Genomic DNA, 18,666 nt, shown 5'->3' on the forward strand with positions numbered 1-18,666 from the left:
CACAAATGGACTTTTCAGGATCCTTGGGTGGCTCCGTAGTTTGAAACCAATTCTGGTTATCGCTTCTCGGCCTTTTGGCTAAGATCAAGTGTAGTATCTGTTCTTATCAGTTTAATATCTGATACGTCCCCTATCTGGGGACCATATATTAAATGGATTTTTAGAACAGGGAGATGGAAAAAGAGCTTGCTCTGTCCACTCCACGCATTGACCTGGTATTGCAGTATCTCCAGGACCGGTGCACCCCTTCTTTAATGCAGTTTCTAAAATCAGAAAGAATTGAATTCAATGTTTTTTGTTCATTTTGCTTGTTTGTCGGATTTTGGGATGGACTCTTTGGCTTTGCTTTTCTTCTCCTCATTGGATTTTTCATGTTCAAAGTTGCAGAAGCCAGATTACAAGCTCATTTTGGTTCAACTTCAGCAACTGTGCATTGCATTGCCATGTAATGTGATGCAATGCTATCTTTCTAGCTCTCCCTTTTTACTTCCTTTTGGATAAACAGACATATTAGGCAAGCATTTTGGAGCTTTCACCTAAATAACTACAGGTGGTGAGATAAGCTGCACAATATAATTGACCTTTCAGTATATTGTTGCACACACACCATCTATTTAGCAAATGCCCTTGTTATCAACAGCAGCCTTTTAAACTCACCTGAGCTAACAGGTATGTGCGCTGGTTACTCTGCTGCGCTTAAAATTTCTTTTTTGGTTTGCTACAATGCCTTTTCTGAAACGTTGTCTCCTTCTGCTGGAACACTGACTTCTTTCATTTAATGCCTGCAGACTATAAAAGAGAACCCAACCCAAAAAGTTTGGTTGATTAGTCTGTGGCATTCTGTTAAACTGTTGCTTATGGCGGTCTCTGTGAGCTTCTCAGCGACATTCAGCCAGCCAGGTATCCTGCCTGCAGTAGATGGAATGTGGCAATGGAACGCTGGCTGCGCGTGTCATAATAGGCTCTGAGCCTTTATATACCTGTGCACAGCAGCAGCCACCTTCAGTCTGCTGCTGGACAGCCAGCAGCAGCAGCAGCAGGAGAGGTATGTAATCAGGAGCCCTCCTGCTAAGGGTAGACAGCTGCTCGTTCCACCCCACCCCCCGCCTTAATTGGTTCTCCTCCCTTCCAACGGTGTTGAGGCGGGTGGGAACAGCAGGGGGTGAAGGTGCTGTGTTTAAAGAGGTGGAGTTATGCAGATCTAAAACGCGTGGATTGCAGCAGCAGCAAGCCGAAAAGTGCAGGCATGTAAGGGATCTAGAGGTTGACAACATGTCTTCTTAACGGGAGTCCAGGAGCTCATCTCCACAAATGGACTTTTCAGGATCCTTGGGTGGCTCCGTAGTTTGAAACCAATTCTGGTTATCGCTTCTCGGCCTTTTGGCTAAGATCAAGTGTAGTATCTGTTCTTATCAGTTTAATATCTGATACGTCCCCTATCTGGGGACCATATATTAAATGGATTTTTAGAACAGGGAGATGGAAAAAGAGCTTGCTCTGTCCACTCCACGCATTGACCTGGTATTGCAGTATCTCCAGGACCGGTGCACCCCTTCTTTAATGCAGTTTCTAAAATCAGAAAGAATTGAATTGAATGTTTTTTGTTCATTTTGCTTGTTTGTCGGATTTTGGGATGGACTCTTTGGCTTTGCTTTTCTTCTCCTCATTGGATTTTTCATGTTCAAAGTTGCAGAAGCCAGATTACAAGCTCATTTTGGTTCAACTTCAGCAACTGTGCATTGCATTGCCATGTAATGTGATGCAATGCTATCTTTCTAGCTCTCCCTTTTTACTTCCTTTTGGATAAACAGACATATTAGGCAAGCATTTTGGAGCTTTCACCTAAATAACTACAGGTGGTGAGATAAGCTGCACAATATAATTGACCTTTCAGTATATTGTTGCACACACACCATCTATTTAGCAAATGCCCTTGTTATCAACAGCAGCCTTTTAAACTCACCTGAGCTAACAGGTATGTGCGCTGGTTACTCTGCTGCGCTTAAAATTTCTTTTTTGGTTTGCTACAATGCCTTTTCTGAAACGTTGTCTCCTTCTGCTGGAACACTGACTTCTTTCATTTAATGCCTGCAGACTATAAAAGAGAACCCAACCCAAAAAGTTTGGTTGATTAGTCTGTGGCATTCTGTTAAACTGTTGCTTATGGCGGTCTCTGTGAGCTTCTCAGCGACATTCAGCCAGCCAGGTATCCTGCCTGCAGTAGATGGAATGTGGCAATGGAACGCTGGCTGCGCGTGTCATAATAGGCTCTGAGCCTTTATATACCTGTGCACAGCAGCAGCCACCTTCAGTCTGCTGCTGGACAGCCAGCAGCAGCAGCAGCAGGAGAGGTATGTAATCAGGAGCCCTCCTGCTAAGGGTAGACAGCTGCTCGTTCCACCCCACCCCCCGCCTTAATTGGTTCTCCTCCCTTCCAACGGTGTTGAGGCGGGTGGGAACAGCAGGGGGTGAAGGTGCTGTGTTTAAAGAGGTGGAGTTATGCAGATCTAAAACGCGTGGATTGCAGCAGCAGCAAGCCGAAAAGTGCAGGCATGTAAGGGATCTAGAGGTTGACAACATGTCTTCTTAACGGGAGTCCAGGAGCTCATCTCCACAAATGGACTTTTCAGGATCCTTGGGTGGCTCCGTAGTTTGAAACCAATTCTGGTTATCGCTTCTCGGCCTTTTGGCTAAGATCAAGTGTAGTATCTGTTCTTATCAGTTTAATATCTGATACGTCCCCTATCTGGGGACCATATATTAAATGGATTTTTAGAACAGGGAGATGGAAAAAGAGCTTGCTCTGTCCACTCCACGCATTGACCTGGTATTGCAGTATCTCCAGGACCGGTGCACCCCTTCTTTAATGCAGTTTCTAAAATCAGAAAGAATTGAATTGAATGTTTTTTGTTCATTTTGCTTGTTTGTCGGATTTTGGGATGGACTCTTTGGCTTTGCTTTTCTTCTCCTCATTGGATTTTTCATGTTCAAAGTTGCAGAAGCCAGATTACAAGCTCATTTTGGTTCAACTTCAGCAACTGTGCATTGCATTGCCATGTAATGTGATGCAATGCTATCTTTCTAGCTCTCCCTTTTTACTTCCTTTTGGATAAACAGACATATTAGGCAAGCATTTTGGAGCTTTCACCTAAATAACTACAGGTGGTGAGATAAGCTGCACAATATAATTGACCTTTCAGTATATTGTTGCACACACACCATCTATTTAGCAAATGCCCTTGTTATCAACAGCAGCCTTTTAAACTCACCTGAGCTAACAGGTATGTGCGCTGGTTACTCTGCTGCGCTTAAAATTTCTTTTTTGGTTTGCTACAATGCCTTTTCTGAAACGTTGTCTCCTTCTGCTGGAACACTGACTTCTTTCATTTAATGCCTGCAGACTATAAAAGAGAACCCAACCCAAAAAGTTTGGTTGATTAGTCTGTGGCATTCTGTTAAACTGTTGCTTATGGCGGTCTCTGTGAGCTTCTCAGCGACATTCAGCCAGCCAGGTATCCTGCCTGCAGTAGATGGAATGTGGCAATGGAACGCTGGCTGCGCGTGTCATAATAGGCTCTGAGCCTTTATATACCTGTGCACAGCAGCAGCCACCTTCAGTCTGCTGCTGGACAGCCAGCAGCAGCAGCAGCAGGAGAGGTATGTAATCAGGAGCCCTCCTGCTAAGGGTAGACAGCTGCTCGTTCCACCCCACCCCCCGCCTTAATTGGTTCTCCTCCCTTCCAACGGTGTTGAGGCGGGTGGGAACAGCAGGGGGTGAAGGTGCTGTGTTTAAAGAGGTGGAGTTATGCAGATCTAAAACGCGTGGATTGCAGCAGCAGCAAGCCGAAAAGTGCAGGCATGTAAGGGATCTAGAGGTTGACAACATGTCTTCTTAACGGGAGTCCAGGAGCTCATCTCCACAAATGGACTTTTCAGGATCCTTGGGTGGCTCCGTAGTTTGAAACCAATTCTGGTTATCGCTTCTCGGCCTTTTGGCTAAGATCAAGTGTAGTATCTGTTCTTATCAGTTTAATATCTGATACGTCCCCTATCTGGGGACCATATATTAAATGGATTTTTAGAACAGGGAGATGGAAAAAGAGCTTGCTCTGTCCACTCCACGCATTGACCTGGTATTGCAGTATCTCCAGGACCGGTGCACCCCTTCTTTAATGCAGTTTCTAAAATCAGAAAGAATTGAATTCAATGTTTTTTGTTCATTTTGCTTGTTTGTCGGATTTTGGGATGGACTCTTTGGCTTTGCTTTTCTTCTCCTCATTGGATTTTTCATGTTCAAAGTTGCAGAAGCCAGATTACAAGCTCATTTTGGTTCAACTTCAGCAACTGTGCATTGCATTGCCATGTAATGTGATGCAATGCTATCTTTCTAGCTCTCCCTTTTTACTTCCTTTTGGATAAACAGACATATTAGGTAAGCATTTTGGAGCTTTCACCTAAATAACTACAGGTGGTGAGATAAGCTGCACAATATAATTGACCTTTCAGTATATTGTTGCACACACACCATCTATTTAGCAAATGCCCTTGTTATCAACAGCAGCCTTTTAAACTCACCTGAGCTAACAGGTATGTGCGCTGGTTACTCTGCTGCGCTTAAAATTTCTTTTTTGGTTTGCTACAATGCCTTTTCTGAAACGTTGTCTCCTTCTGCTGGAACACTGACTTCTTTCATTTAATGCCTGCAGACTATAAAAGAGAACCCAACCCAAAAAGTTTGGTTGATTAGTCTGTGGCATTCTGTTAAACTGTTGCTTATGGCGGTCTCTGTGAGCTTCTCAGCGACATTCAGCCAGCCAGGCATCCTGCCTGCAGTAGATGGAATGTGGCAATGGAACGCTGGCTGCGCGTGTCATAATAAGCTCTGAGCCTTTATATACCTGTGCACAGCAGCAGCCACCTTCAGTCTGCTGCTGGACAGCCAGCAGCAGCAGCAGCAGGAGAGGTATGTAATCAGGAGCCCTCCTGCTAAGGGTAGACAGCTGCTCGTTCCACCCCACCCCCCGCCTTAATTGGTTCTCCTCCCTTCCAACGGTGTTGAGGCGGGTGGGAACAGCAGGGGGTGAAGGTGCTGTGTTTAAAGAGGTGGAGTTATGCAGATCTAAAACGCGTGGATTGCAGCAGCAGCAAGCCGAAAAGTGCAGGCATGTAAGGGATCTAGAGGTTGACAACATGTCTTCTTAACGGGAGTCCAGGAGCTCATCTCCACAAATGGACTTTTCAGGATCCTTGGGTGGCTCCGTAGTTTGAAACCAATTCTGGTTATCGCTTCTCGGCCTTTTGGCTAAGATCAAGTGTAGTATCTGTTCTTATCAGTTTAATATCTGATACGTCCCCTATCTGGGGACCATATATTAAATGGATTTTTAGAACAGGGAGATGGAAAAAGAGCTTGCTCTGTCCACTCCACGCATTGACCTGGTATTGCAGTATCTCCAGGACCGGTGCACCCCTTCTTTAATGCAGTTTCTAAAATCAGAAAGAATTGAATTCAATGTTTTTTGTTCATTTTGCTTGTTTGTCGGATTTTGGGATGGACTCTTTGGCTTTGCTTTTCTTCTCCTCATTGGATTTTTCATGTTCAAAGTTGCAGAAGCCAGATTACAAGCTCATTTTGGTTCAACTTCAGCAACTGTGCATTGCATTGCCATGTAATGTGATGCAATGCTATCTTTCTAGCTCTCCCTTTTTACTTCCTTTTGGATAAACAGACATATTAGGCAAGCATTTTGGAGCTTTCACCTAAATAACTACAGGTGGTGAGATAAGCTGCACAATATAATTGACCTTTCAGTATATTGTTGCACACACACCATCTATTTAGCAAATGCCCTTGTTATCAACAGCAGCCTTTTAAACTCACCTGAGCTAACAGGTATGTGCGCTGGTTACTCTGCTGCGCTTAAAATTTCTTTTTTGGTTTGCTACAATGCCTTTTCTGAAACGTTGTCTCCTTCTGCTGGAACACTGACTTCTTTCATTTAATGCCTGCAGACTATAAAAGAGAACCCAACCCAAAAAGTTTGGTTGATTAGTCTGTGGCATTCTGTTAAACTGTTGCTTATGGCGGTCTCTGTGAGCTTCTCAGCGACATTCAGCCAGCCAGGTATCCTGCCTGCAGTAGATGGAATGTGGCAATGGAACGCTGGCTGCGCGTGTCATAATAGGCTCTGAGCCTTTATATACCTGTGCACAGCAGCAGCCACCTTCAGTCTGCTGCTGGACAGCCAGCAGCAGCAGCAGCAGGAGAGGTATGTAATCAGGAGCCCTCCTGCTAAGGGTAGACAGCTGCTCGTTCCACCCCACCCCCCGCCTTAATTGGTTCTCCTCCCTTCCAACGGTGTTGAGGCGGGTGGGAACAGCAGGGGGTGAAGGTGCTGTGTTTAAAGAGGTGGAGTTATGCAGATCTAAAACGCGTGGATTGCAGCAGCAGCAAGCCGAAAAGTGCAGGCATGTAAGGGATCTAGAGGTTGACAACATGTCTTCTTAACGGGAGTCCAGGAGCTCATCTCCACAAATGGACTTTTCAGGATCCTTGGGTGGCTCCGTAGTTTGAAACCAATTCTGGTTATCGCTTCTCGGCCTTTTGGCTAAGATCAAGTGTAGTATCTGTTCTTATCAGTTTAATATCTGATACGTCCCCTATCTGGGGACCATATATTAAATGGATTTTTAGAACAGGGAGATGGAAAAAGAGCTTGCTCTGTCCACTCCACGCATTGACCTGGTATTGCAGTATCTCCAGGACCGGTGCACCCCTTCTTTAATGCAGTTTCTAAAATCAGAAAGAATTGAATTCAATGTTTTTTGTTCATTTTGCTTGTTTGTCGGATTTTGGGATGGACTCTTTGGCTTTGCTTTTCTTCTCCTCATTGGATTTTTCATGTTCAAAGTTGCAGAAGCCAGATTACAAGCTCATTTTGGTTCAACTTCAGCAACTGTGCATTGCATTGCCATGTAATGTGATGCAATGCTATCTTTCTAGCTCTCCCTTTTTACTTCCTTTTGGATAAACAGACATATTAGGCAAGCATTTTGGAGCTTTCACCTAAATAACTACAGGTGGTGAGATAAGCTGCACAATATAATTGACCTTTCAGTATATTGTTGCACACACACCATCTATTTAGCAAATGCCCTTGTTATCAACAGCAGCCTTTTAAACTCACCTGAGCTAACAGGTATGTGCGCTGGTTACTCTGCTGCGCTTAAAATTTCTTTTTTGGTTTGCTACAATGCCTTTTCTGAAACGTTGTCTCCTTCTGCTGGAACACTGACTTCTTTCATTTAATGCCTGCAGACTATAAAAGAGAACCCAACCCAAAAAGTTTGGTTGATTAGTCTGTGGCATTCTGTTAAACTGTTGCTTATGGCGGTCTCTGTGAGCTTCTCAGCGACATTCAGCCAGCCAGGTATCCTGCCTGCAGTAGATGGAATGTGGCAATGGAACGCTGGCTGCGCGTGTCATAATAGGCTCTGAGCCTTTATATACCTGTGCACAGCAGCAGCCACCTTCAGTCTGCTGCTGGACAGCCAGCAGCAGCAGCAGCAGGAGAGGTATGTAATCAGGAGCCCTCCTGCTAAGGGTAGACAGCTGCTCGTTCCACCCCACCCCCCGCCTTAATTGGTTCTCCTCCCTTCCAACGGTGTTGAGGCGGGTGGGAACAGCAGGGGGTGAAGGTGCTGTGTTTAAAGAGGTGGAGTTATGCAGATCTAAAACGCGTGGATTGCAGCAGCAGCAAGCCGAAAAGTGCAGGCATGTAAGGGATCTAGAGGTTGACAACATGTCTTCTTAACGGGAGTCCAGGAGCTCATCTCCACAAATGGACTTTTCAGGATCCTTGGGTGGCTCCGTAGTTTGAAACCAATTCTGGTTATCGCTTCTCGGCCTTTTGGCTAAGATCAGGTGCAGTGATCTACCAGTTGCTGCCTTGGCCTTGGCTAGGAGGTGCCCAGGGTACCCGGCTCCTTGGCCTGGGGGGATCGCTTTGTCTAACGGCAGGGCTTCACCCTCCTGCTGCTATTGGGGAGTCGGATTAGTCCCTGGGCAACGAGAGGCGATCATCGTGTCACCACACATAGCTGTGGGGGGCAGTTCTTTTGGAGGAAGAAGATGGAGTTGACGAGGAAGAGGAACTGTTTACGGTTCTATGTGAAGACGGAGTTGGAGGATTTTTCGTTGGAGGAGAATCAGATCTTGGATATTCTGTTCAAGTATGGAACGATCATTGAAGAGGACATTTTTTGTATGCAAGAAATCAAGTTTTAAAAGGTATTTGACGTAACACTGAAGTCTGAAGAAAAGTGTATTTGTCTTCTCAAGAATTGGGAAGGAAAAGAAATTGGAGTTAATGCTCTTTTTGCTGGAAGGCCGAAAAAGGTGGTTATCTGTATGGATGACCCCTTTGTAGAGATGGAGGAAGTGATGGAGTTTTTGAAGCCATGGAGTATTTTGGTAAAATTCCAGAAGGACTACTTAAATAAAGTGGGAGTCTGGAATGGGAAGAGAAGTTTCCTAGTTTGGGAAAATGGACAAAATGAACTAAGTTTAGGAAGGATTGTTATAAATGGTAAATGTGGATTCAGTTATGTGGAAAATGGTAAAAGAAGAATTGATAATGGGAAACCTGGATTTTGTTATGAGGAAGGTGGGAAAAAAGAGGAGAAAGGGAAAAAGATATTTGAAGAATCGTTTGAAGATTGTAAAGAGAAAGAAGACAAAGATATACAAGTAGTTGAAAATAAGAAGGAGTTTGTGGGAGAGAAGCAGGAGTTCTCAGGAGTTGGGGACTCTATGTTTTGCAGACTGGAGAGAGTACCTAGAAGTAAAGACGTTAAGGAAAAAAGGAAGGTGGATGATAAGGGAAAAGAGAAAGTAATGCAGGATTGTGTTGATACCAGTGCTGAAGCTGAAGAAGATGAAAAGATTTTGCTGCAAGGTTTTGACTGGAAATTGTTGGACATGTCATGGAGGAAGAAGAAACGTGGAAGAAGAAAAATGTTGAGTTGATGTTTTTGTTGGAAGTTTTTTGTTGTTGATGTAAGGATATGTTATGTTATGTTTTATTTATTAATTATCATTAAATTTTCTTAAAAAAAACAAAAAGTTGAATTCGGATGATGAAGGCGTAGGCGACATTTTTTTGGTTATCCATGCAAATGGAATTTAATTTATGTCGCGTCTTCTGACGCATTCAATTAAAAAAATCTGTTCTTATCAGTTTAATATCTGATACGTCCCCTATCTGGGGACCATATATTAAATGGATTTTTAGAACAGGGAGATGGAAAAAGAGCTTGCTCTGTCCACTCCACGCATTGACCTGGTATTGCAGTATCTCCAGGACCGGTGCACCCCTTCTTTAATGCAGTTTCTAAAATCAGAAAGAATTGAATTCAATGTTTTTTGTTCATTTTGCTTGTTTGTCGGATTTTGGGATGGACTCTTTGGCTTTGCTTTTCTTCTCCTCATTGGATTTTTCATGTTCAAAGTTGCAGAAGCCAGATTACAAGCTCATTTTGGTTCAACTTCAGCAACTGTGCATTGCATTGCCATGTAATGTGATGCAATGCTATCTTTCTAGCTCTCCCTTTTTACTTCCTTTTGGATAAACAGACATATTAGGCAAGCATTTTGGAGCTTTCACCTAAATAACTACAGGTGGTGAGATAAGCTGCACAATATAATTGACCTTTCAGTATATTGTTGCACACACACCATCTATTTAGCAAATGCCCTTGTTATCAACAGCAGCCTTTTAAACTCACCTGAGCTAACAGGTATGTGCGCTGGTTACTCTGCTGCGCTTAAAATTTCTTTTTTGGTTTGCTACAATGCCTTTTCTGAAACGTTGTCTCCTTCTGCTGGAACACTGACTTCTTTCATTTAATGCCTGCAGACTATAAAAGAGAACCCAACCCAAAAAGTTTGGTTGATTAGTCTGTGGCATTCTGTTAAACTGTTGCTTATGGCGGTCTCTGTGAGCTTCTCAGCGACATTCAGCCAGCCAGGTATCCTGCCTGCAGTAGATGGAATGTGGCAATGGAACGCTGGCTGCGCGTGTCATAATAGGCTCTGAGCCTTTATATACCTGTGCACAGCAGCAGCCACCTTCAGTCTGCTGCTGGACAGCCAGCAGCAGCAGCAGCAGGAGAGGTATGTAATCAGGAGCCCTCCTGCTAAGGGTAGACAGCTGCTCGTTCCACCCCACCCCCCGCCTTAATTGGTTCTCCTCCCTTCCAACGGTGTTGAGGCGGGTGGGAACAGCAGGGGGTGAAGGTGCTGTGTTTAAAGAGGTGGAGTTATGCAGATCTAAAACGCGTGGATTGCAGCAGCAGCAAGCCGAAAAGTGCAGGCATGTAAGGGATCTAGAAGTTGACAACATGTCTTCTTAACGGGAGTCCAGGAGCTCATCTCCACAAATGGACTTTTCAGGATCCTTGGGTGGCTCCGTAGTTTGAAACCAATTCTGGTTATCGCTTCTCGGCCTTTTGGCTAAGATCAAGTGTAGTATCTGTTCTTATCAGTTTAATATCTGATACGTCCCCTATCTGGGGACCATATATTAAATGGATTTTTAGAACAGGGAGATGGAAAAAGAGCTTGCTCTGTCCACTCCACGCATTGACCTGGTATTGCAGTATCTCCAGGACCGGTGCACCCCTTCTTTAATGCAGTTTCTAAAATCAGAAAGAATTGAATTCAATGTTTTTTGTTCATTTTGCTTGTTTGTCGGATTTTGGGATGGACTCTTTGGCTTTGCTTTTCTTCTCCTCATTGGATTTTTCATGTTCAAAGTTGCAGAAGCCAGATTACAAGCTCATTTTGGTTCAACTTCAGCAACTGTGCATTGCATTGCCATGTAATGTGATGCAATGCTATCTTTCTAGCTCTCCCTTTTTACTTCCTTTTGGATAAACAGACATATTAGGCAAGCATTTTGGAGCTTTCACCTAAATAACTACAGGTGGTGAGATAAGCTGCACAATATAATTGACCTTTCAGTATATTGTTGCACACACACCATCTATTTAGCAAATGCCCTTGTTATCAACAGCAGCCTTTTAAACTCACCTGAGCTAACAGGTATGTGCGCTGGTTACTCTGCTGCGCTTAAAATTTCTTTTTTGGTTTGCTACAATGCCTTTTCTGAAACGTTGTCTCCTTCTGCTGGAACACTGACTTCTTTCATTTAATGCCTGCAGACTATAAAAGAGAACCCAACCCAAAAAGTTTGGTTGATTAGTCTGTGGCATTCTGTTAAACTGTTGCTTATGGCGGTCTCTGTGAGCTTCTCAGCGACATTCAGCCAGCCAGGTATCCTGCCTGCAGTAGATGGAATGTGGCAATGGAACGCTGGCTGCGCGTGTCATAATAGGCTCTGAGCCTTTATATACCTGTGCACAGCAGCAGCCACCTTCAGTCTGCTGCTGGACAGCCAGCAGCAGCAGCAGCAGGAGAGGTATGTAATCAGGAGCCCTCCTGCTAAGGGTAGACAGCTGCTCGTTCCACCCCACCCCCCGCCTTAATTGGTTCTCCTCCCTTCCAACGGTGTTGAGGCGGGTGGGAACAGCAGGGGGTGAAGGTGCTGTGTTTAAAGAGGTGGAGTTATGCAGATCTAAAACGCGTGGATTGCAGCAGCAGCAAGCCGAAAAGTGCAGGCATGTAAGGGATCTAGAGGTTGACAACATGTCTTCTTAACGGGAGTCCAGGAGCTCATCTCCACAAATGGACTTTTCAGGATCCTTGGGTGGCTCCGTAGTTTGAAACCAATTCTGGTTATCGCTTCTCGGCCTTTTGGCTAAGATCAAGTGTAGTATCTGTTCTTATCAGTTTAATATCTGATACGTCCCCTATCTGGGGACCATATATTAAATGGATTTTTAGAACAGGGAGATGGAAAAAGAGCTTGCTCTGTCCACTCCACGCATTGACCTGGTATTGCAGTATCTCCAGGACCGGTGCACCCCTTCTTTAATGCAGTTTCTAAAATCAGAAAGAATTGAATTCAATGTTTTTTGTTCATTTTGCTTGTTTGTCGGATTTTGGGATGGACTCTTTGGCTTTGCTTTTCTTCTCCTCATTGGATTTTTCATGTTCAAAGTTGCAGAAGCCAGATTACAAGCTCATTTTGGTTCAACTTCAGCAACTGTGCATTGCATTGCCATGTAATGTGATGCAATGCTATCTTTCTAGCTCTCCCTTTTTACTTCCTTTTGGATAAACAGACATATTAGGCAAGCATTTTGGAGCTTTCACCTAAATAACTACAGGTGGTGAGATAAGCTGCACAATATAATTGACCTTTCAGTATATTGTTGCACACACACCATCTATTTAGCAAATGCCCTTGTTATCAACAGCAGCCTTTTAAACTCACCTGAGCTAACAGGTATGTGCGCTGGTTACTCTGCTGCGCTTAAAATTTCTTTTTTGGTTTGCTACAATGCCTTTTCTGAAACGTTGTCTCCTTCTGCTGGAACACTGACTTCTTTCATTTAATGCCTGCAGACTATAAAAGAGAACCCAACCCAAAAAGTTTGGTTGATTAGTCTGTGGCATTCTGTTAAACTGTTGCTTATGGCGGTCTCTGTGAGCTTCTCAGCGACATTCAGCCAGCCAGGTATCCTGCCTGCAGTAGATGGAATGTGGCAATGGAACGCTGGCTGCGCGTGTCATAATAGGCTCTGAGCCTTTATATACCTGTGCACAGCAGCAGCCACCTTCAGTCTGCTGCTGGACAGCCAGCAGCAGCAGCAGCAGGAGAGGTATGTAATCAGGAGCCCTCCTGCTAAGGGTAGACAGCTGCTCGTTCCACCCCACCCCCCGCCTTAATTGGTTCTCCTCCCTTCCAACGGTGTTGAGGCGGGTGGGAACAGCAGGGGGTGAAGGTGCTGTGTTTAAAGAGGTGGAGTTATGCAGATCTAAAACGCGTGGATTGCAGCAGCAGCAAGCCGAAAAGTGCAGGCATGTAAGGGATCTAGAAGTTGACAACATGTCTTCTTAACGGGAGTCCAGGAGCTCATCTCCACAAATGGACTTTTCAGGATCCTTGGGTGGCTCCGTAGTTTGAAACCAATTCTGGTTATCGCTTCTCGGCCTTTTGGCTAAGATCAAGTGTAGTATCTGTTCTTATCAGTTTAATATCTGATACGTCCCCTATCTGGGGACCATATATTAAATGGATTTTTAGAACAGGGAGATGGAAAAAGAGCTTGCTCTGTCCACTCCACGCATTGACCTGGTATTGCAGTATCTCCAGGACCGGTGCACCCCTTCTTTAATGCAGTTTCTAAAATCAGAAAGAATTGAATTCAATGTTTTTTGTTCATTTTGCTTGTTTGTCGGATTTTGGGATGGACTCTTTGGCTTTGCTTTTCTTCTCCTCATTGGATTTTTCATGTTCAAAGTTGCAGAAGCCAGATTACAAGCTCATTTTGGTTCAACTTCAGCAACTGTGCATTGCATTGCCATGTAATGTGATGCAATGCTATCTTTCTAGCTCTCCCTTTTTACTTCCTTTTGGATAAACAGACATATTAGGCAAGCATTTTGGAGCTTTCACCTAAATAACTACAGGTGGTGAGATAAGCTGCACAATATAATTGACCTTTCAGTATATTGTTGCACACACACCATCTATTTAGCAAATGCCCTTGTTATCAACAGCAGCCTTTTAAACTCACCTGAGCTAACAGGTATGTGCGCTGGTTACTCTGCTGCGCTTAAAATTTCTTTTTTGGTTTGCTACAATGCCTTTTCTGAAACGTTGTCTCCTTCTGCTGGAACACTGACTTCTTTCATTTAATGCCTGCAGACTATAAAAGAGAACCCAACCCAAAAAGTTTGGTTGATTAGTCTGTGGCATTCTGTTAAACTGTTGCTTATGGCGGTCTCTGTGAGCTTCTCAGCGACATTCAGCCAGCCAGGTATCCTGCCTGCAGTAGATGGAATGTGGCAATGGAACGCTGGCTGCGCGTGTCATAATAGGCTCTGAGCCTTTATATACCTGTGCACAGCAGCAGCCACCTTCAGTCTGCTGCTGGACAGCCAGCAGCAGCAGCAGCAGGAGAGGTATGTAATCAGGAGCCCTCCTGCTAAGGGTAGACAGCTGCTCGTTCCACCCCACCCCCCGCCTTAATTGGTTCTCCTCCCTTCCAACGGTGTTGAGGCGGGTGGGAACAGCAGGGGGTGAAGGTGCTGTGTTTAAAGAGGTGGAGTTATGCAGATCTAAAACGCGTGGATTGCAGCAGCAGCAAGCCGAAAAGTGCAGGCATGTAAGGGATCTAGAGGTTGACAACATGTCTTCTTAACGGGAGTCCAGGAGCTCATCTCCACAAATGGACTTTTCAGGATCCTTGGGTGGCTCCGTAGTTTGAAACCAATTCTGGTTATCGCTTCTCGGCCTTTTGGCTAAGATCAAGTGTAGTATCTGTTCTTATCAGTTTAATATCTGATACGTCCCCTATCTGGGGACCATATATTAAATGGATTTTTAGAACAGGGAGATGGAAAAAGAGCTTGCTCTGTCCACTCCACGCATTGACCTGGTATTGCAGTATCTCCAGGACCGGTGCACCCCTTCTTTAATGCAGTTTCTAAAATCAGAAAGAATTGAATTCAATGTTTTTTGTTCATTTTGCTTGTTTGTCGGATTTTGGGATGGACTCTTTGGCTTTGCTTTTCTTCTCCTCATTGGATTTTTCATGTTCAAAGTTGCAGAAGCCAGATTACAAGCTCATTTTGGTTCAACTTCAGCAACTGTGCATTGCATTGCCATGTAATGTGATGCAATGCTATCTTTCTAGCTCTCCCTTTTTACTTCCTTTTGGATAAACAGACATATTAGGCAAGCATTTTGGAGCTTTCACCTAAATAACTACAGGTGGTGAGATAAGCTGCACAATATAATTGACCTTTCAGTATATTGTTGCACACACACCATCTATTTAGCAAATGCCCTTGTTATCAACAGCAGCCTTTTAAACTCACCTGAGCTAACAGGTATGTGCGCTGGTTACTCTGCTGCGCTTAAAATTTCTTTTTTGGTTTGCTACAATGCCTTTTCTGAAACGTTGTCTCCTTCTGCTGGAACACTGACTTCTTTCATTTAATGCCTGCAGACTATAAAAGAGAACCCAACCCAAAAAGTTTGGTTGATTAGTCTGTGGCATTCTGTTAAACTGTTGCTTATGGCGGTCTCTGTGAGCTTCTCAGCGACATTCAGCCAGCCAGGTATCCTGCCTGCAGTAGATGGAATGTGGCAATGGAACGCTGGCTGCGCATGTCATAATAGGCTCTGAGCCTTTATATACCTGTGCACAGCAGCAGCCACCTTCAGTCTGCTGCTGGACAGCCAGCAGCAGCAGCAGCAGGAGAGGTATGTAATCAGGAGCCCTCCTGCTAAGGGTAGACAGCTGCTCGTTCCACCCCACCCCCCGCCTTAATTGGTTCTCCTCCCTTCCAATGGTGTTGAGGCGGGTGGGAACAGCAGGGGGTGAAGGTGCTGTGTTTAAAGAGGTGGAGTTATGCAGATCTAAAACGCGTGGATTGCAGCAGCAGCAAGCCGAAAAGTGCAGGCATGTAAGGGATCTAGAGGTTGACAACATGTCTTCTTAACGGGAGTCCAGGAGCTCATCTCCACAAATGGACCTTTCAGGATCCTTGGGTGGCTCCGTAGTTTGAAACCAATTCTGGTTATCGCTTCTCGGCCTTTTGGCTAAGATCAAGTGTAGTATCTGTTCTTATCAGTTTAATATCTGATACGTCCCCTATCTGGGGACCATATATTAAATGGATTTTTAGAACAGGGAGATGGAAAAAGAGCTTGCTCTGTCCACTCCACGCATTGACCTGGTATTGCAGTATCTCCAGGACCGGTGCACCCCTTCTTTAATGCAGTTTCTAAAATCAGAAAGAATTGAATTCAATGTTTTTTGTTCATTTTGCTTGTTTGTCGGATTTTGGGATGGACTCTTTGGCTTTGCTTTTCTTCTCCTCATTGGATTTTTCATGTTCAAAGTTGCAGAAGCCAGATTACAAGCTCATTTTGGTTCAACTTCAGCAACTGTGCATTGCATTGCCATGTAATGTGATGCAATGCTATCTTTCTAGCTCTCCCTTTTTACTTCCTTTTGGATAAACAGACATATTAGGCAAGCATTTTGGAGCTTTCACCTAAATAACTACAGGTGGTGAGATAAGCTGCACAATATAATTGACCTTTCAGTATATTGTTGCACACACACCATCTATTTAGCAAATGCCCTTGTTATCAACAGCAGCCTTTTAAACTCACCTGAGCTAACAGGTATGTGCGCTGGTTACTCTGCTGCGCTTAAAATTTCTTTTTTGGTTTGCTACAATGCCTTTTCTGAAACGTTGTCTCCTTCTGCTGGAACACTGACTTCTTTCATTTAATGCCTGCAGACTATAAAAGAGAACCCAACCCAAAAAGTTTGGTTGATTAGTCTGTGGCATTCTGTTAAACTGTTGCTTATGGCGGTCTCTGTGAGCTTCTCAGCGACATTCAGCCAGCCAGGTATCCTGCCTGCAGTAGATGGAATGTGGCAATGGAACGCTGGCTGCGCGTGTCATAATAGGCTCTGAGCCTTTATATACCTGTGCACAGCAGCAGGCACCTTCAGTCTGCTGCTGGACAGCCAGCAGCAGCAGCAGCAGGAGAGGTATGTAATCAGGAGCCCTCCTGCTAAGGGTAGACAGCTGCTCGTTCCACCCCACCCCCCGCCTTAATTGGTTCTCCTCCCTTCCAACGGTGTTGAGGCGGGTGGGAACAGCAGGGGGTGAAGGTGCTGTGTTTAAAGAGGTGGAGTTATGCAGATCTAAAACGCGTGGATTGCAGCAGCAGCAAGCCGAAAAGTGCAGGCATGTAAGGGATCTAGAGGTTGACAACATGTCTTCTTAACGGGAGTCCAGGAGCTCATCTCCACAAATGGACTTTTCAGGATCCTTGGGTGGCTCCGTAGTTTGAAACCAATTCTGGTTATCGCTTCTCGGCCTTTTGGCTAAGATCAAGTGTAGTATCTGTTCTTATCAGTTTAATATCTGATACGTCCCCTATCTGGGGACCATATATTAAATGGATTTTTAGAACAGGGAGATGGAAAAAGAGCTTGCTCTGTCCACTCCACGCATTGACCTGGTATTGCAGTATCTCCAGGACCGGTGCACCCCTTCTTTAATGCAGTTTCTAAAATCAGAAAGAATTGAATTCAATGTTTTTTGTTCATTTTGCTTGTTTGTCGGATTTTGGGATGGACTCTTTGGCTTTGCTTTTCTTCTCCTCATTGGATTTTTCATGTTCAAAGTTGCAGAAGCCAGATTACAAGCTCATTTTGGTTCAACTTCAGCAACTGTGCATTGCATTGCCATGTAATGTGATGCAATGCTATCTTTCTAGCTCTCCCTTTTTACTTCCTTTTGGATAAACAGACATATTAGGCAAGCATTTTGGAGCTTTCACCTAAATAACTACAGGTGGTGAGATAAGCTGCACAATATAATTGACCTTTCAGTATATTGTTGCACACACACCATCTATTTAGCAAATGCCCTTGTTATCAACAGCAGCCTTTTAAACTCACCTGAGCTAACAGGTATGTGCGCTGGTTACTCTGCTGCGCTTAAAATTTCTTTTTTGGTTTGCTACAATGCCTTTTCTGAAACGTTGTCTCCTTCTGCTGGAACACTGACTTCTTTCATTTAATGCCTGCAGACTATAAAAGAGAACCCAACCCAAAAAGTTTGGTTGATTAGTCTGTGGCATTCTGTTAAACTGTTGCTTATGGCGGTCTCTGTGAGCTTCTCAGCGACATTCAGCCAGCCAGGTATCCTGCCTGCAGTAGATGGAATGTGGCAATGGAACGCTGGCTGCGCGTGTCATAATAGGCTCTGAGCCTTTATATACCTGTGCACAGCAGCAGCCACCTTCAGTCTGCTGCTGGACAGCCAGCAGCAGCAGCAGCAGCAGGAGAGGTATGTAATCAGGAGCCCTCCTGCTAAGGGTAGACAGCTGCTCATTCCACCCCACCCCCCGCCTTAATTGGTTCTCCTCCCTTCCAACGGTGTTGAGGCGGGTGGGAACAGCAGGGGGTGAAGGTGCTGTGTTTAAAGAGGTGGAGTTATGCAGATCTAAAACGCGTGGATTGCAGCAGCAGCAAGCCGAAAAGTGCAGGCATGTAAGGGATCTAGAGGTTGACAACATGTCTTCTTAACGGGAGTCCAGGAGCTCATCTCCACAAATGGACTTTTCAGGATCCTTGGGTGGCTCCGTAGTTTGAAACCAATTCTGGTTATCGCTTCTCGGCCTTTTGGCTAAGATCAAGTGTAGTATCTGTTCTTATCAGTTTAATATCTGATACGTCCCCTATCTGGGGACCATATATTAAATGGATTTTTAGAACAGGGAGATGGAAAAAGAGCTTGCTCTGTCCACTCCACGCATTGACCTGGTATTGCAGTATCTCCAGGACCGGTGCACCCCTTCTTTAATGCAGTTTCTAAAATCAGAAAGAATTGAATTCAATGTTTTTTGTTCATTTTGCTTGTTTGTCGGATTTTGGGATGGACTCTTTGGCTTTGCTTTTCTTCTCCTCATTGGATTTTTCATGTTCAAAGTTGCAGAAGCC

The 18,666-nt window shown here is 44.5% G+C and overlaps 14 non-coding genes across 14 annotated transcripts; all 14 read left to right on the plus strand.

Annotated features, from left to right (window-relative positions):
- The first annotated feature begins 58 nt into the window (after nt 1-58).
- Nucleotides 59-249, plus strand: LOC141205796 (U2 spliceosomal RNA). Its single transcript, XR_012276468.1, has one exon. It is a non-coding gene; the product is annotated as a U2 spliceosomal RNA (small nuclear RNA).
- Nucleotides 250-1,364: 1,115 nt separating this feature from the next.
- Nucleotides 1,365-1,555, plus strand: LOC141205797 (U2 spliceosomal RNA). Its single transcript, XR_012276469.1, has one exon. It is a non-coding gene; the product is annotated as a U2 spliceosomal RNA (small nuclear RNA).
- Nucleotides 1,556-2,670: 1,115 nt separating this feature from the next.
- Nucleotides 2,671-2,861, plus strand: LOC141205798 (U2 spliceosomal RNA). Its single transcript, XR_012276470.1, has one exon. It is a non-coding gene; the product is annotated as a U2 spliceosomal RNA (small nuclear RNA).
- Nucleotides 2,862-3,976: 1,115 nt separating this feature from the next.
- On the plus strand, nt 3,977-4,167 carry LOC141205800 (U2 spliceosomal RNA). The gene has a single exon (XR_012276472.1). It is a non-coding gene; the product is annotated as a U2 spliceosomal RNA (small nuclear RNA).
- A 1,115-nt stretch (nt 4,168-5,282) lies between these two features.
- On the plus strand, nt 5,283-5,473 carry LOC141205801 (U2 spliceosomal RNA). Its single transcript, XR_012276473.1, has one exon. It is a non-coding gene; the product is annotated as a U2 spliceosomal RNA (small nuclear RNA).
- A 1,115-nt stretch (nt 5,474-6,588) lies between these two features.
- Nucleotides 6,589-6,779, plus strand: LOC141205802 (U2 spliceosomal RNA). The gene has a single exon (XR_012276474.1). It is a non-coding gene; the product is annotated as a U2 spliceosomal RNA (small nuclear RNA).
- A 2,412-nt stretch (nt 6,780-9,191) lies between these two features.
- Nucleotides 9,192-9,378, plus strand: LOC141206211 (U2 spliceosomal RNA). Its single transcript, XR_012276876.1, has one exon. It is a non-coding gene; the product is annotated as a U2 spliceosomal RNA (small nuclear RNA).
- A 1,115-nt stretch (nt 9,379-10,493) lies between these two features.
- LOC141205803 (U2 spliceosomal RNA) lies at nt 10,494-10,684 on the plus strand. The gene has a single exon (XR_012276475.1). It is a non-coding gene; the product is annotated as a U2 spliceosomal RNA (small nuclear RNA).
- Nucleotides 10,685-11,799: 1,115 nt separating this feature from the next.
- Nucleotides 11,800-11,990, plus strand: LOC141205804 (U2 spliceosomal RNA). Its single transcript, XR_012276476.1, has one exon. It is a non-coding gene; the product is annotated as a U2 spliceosomal RNA (small nuclear RNA).
- Nucleotides 11,991-13,105: 1,115 nt separating this feature from the next.
- Nucleotides 13,106-13,296, plus strand: LOC141205805 (U2 spliceosomal RNA). The gene has a single exon (XR_012276477.1). It is a non-coding gene; the product is annotated as a U2 spliceosomal RNA (small nuclear RNA).
- A 1,115-nt stretch (nt 13,297-14,411) lies between these two features.
- On the plus strand, nt 14,412-14,602 carry LOC141205806 (U2 spliceosomal RNA). The gene has a single exon (XR_012276478.1). It is a non-coding gene; the product is annotated as a U2 spliceosomal RNA (small nuclear RNA).
- Nucleotides 14,603-15,717: 1,115 nt separating this feature from the next.
- On the plus strand, nt 15,718-15,908 carry LOC141205807 (U2 spliceosomal RNA). Its single transcript, XR_012276479.1, has one exon. It is a non-coding gene; the product is annotated as a U2 spliceosomal RNA (small nuclear RNA).
- Nucleotides 15,909-17,023: 1,115 nt separating this feature from the next.
- Nucleotides 17,024-17,214, plus strand: LOC141205808 (U2 spliceosomal RNA). The gene has a single exon (XR_012276480.1). It is a non-coding gene; the product is annotated as a U2 spliceosomal RNA (small nuclear RNA).
- A 1,118-nt stretch (nt 17,215-18,332) lies between these two features.
- LOC141205809 (U2 spliceosomal RNA) lies at nt 18,333-18,523 on the plus strand. The gene has a single exon (XR_012276481.1). It is a non-coding gene; the product is annotated as a U2 spliceosomal RNA (small nuclear RNA).
- The last annotated feature ends 143 nt before the right edge of the window (nt 18,524-18,666 follow it).

This window comes from Phyllobates terribilis, unplaced genomic scaffold (assembly GCF_046119375.1).
Source record: "Phyllobates terribilis strain yellow unplaced genomic scaffold, ASM4611937v1 Scaffold_142__1_contigs__length_4687701, whole genome shotgun sequence".
Classification (NCBI taxonomy): Eukaryota; Metazoa; Chordata; class Amphibia; order Anura; family Dendrobatidae; genus Phyllobates; species Phyllobates terribilis.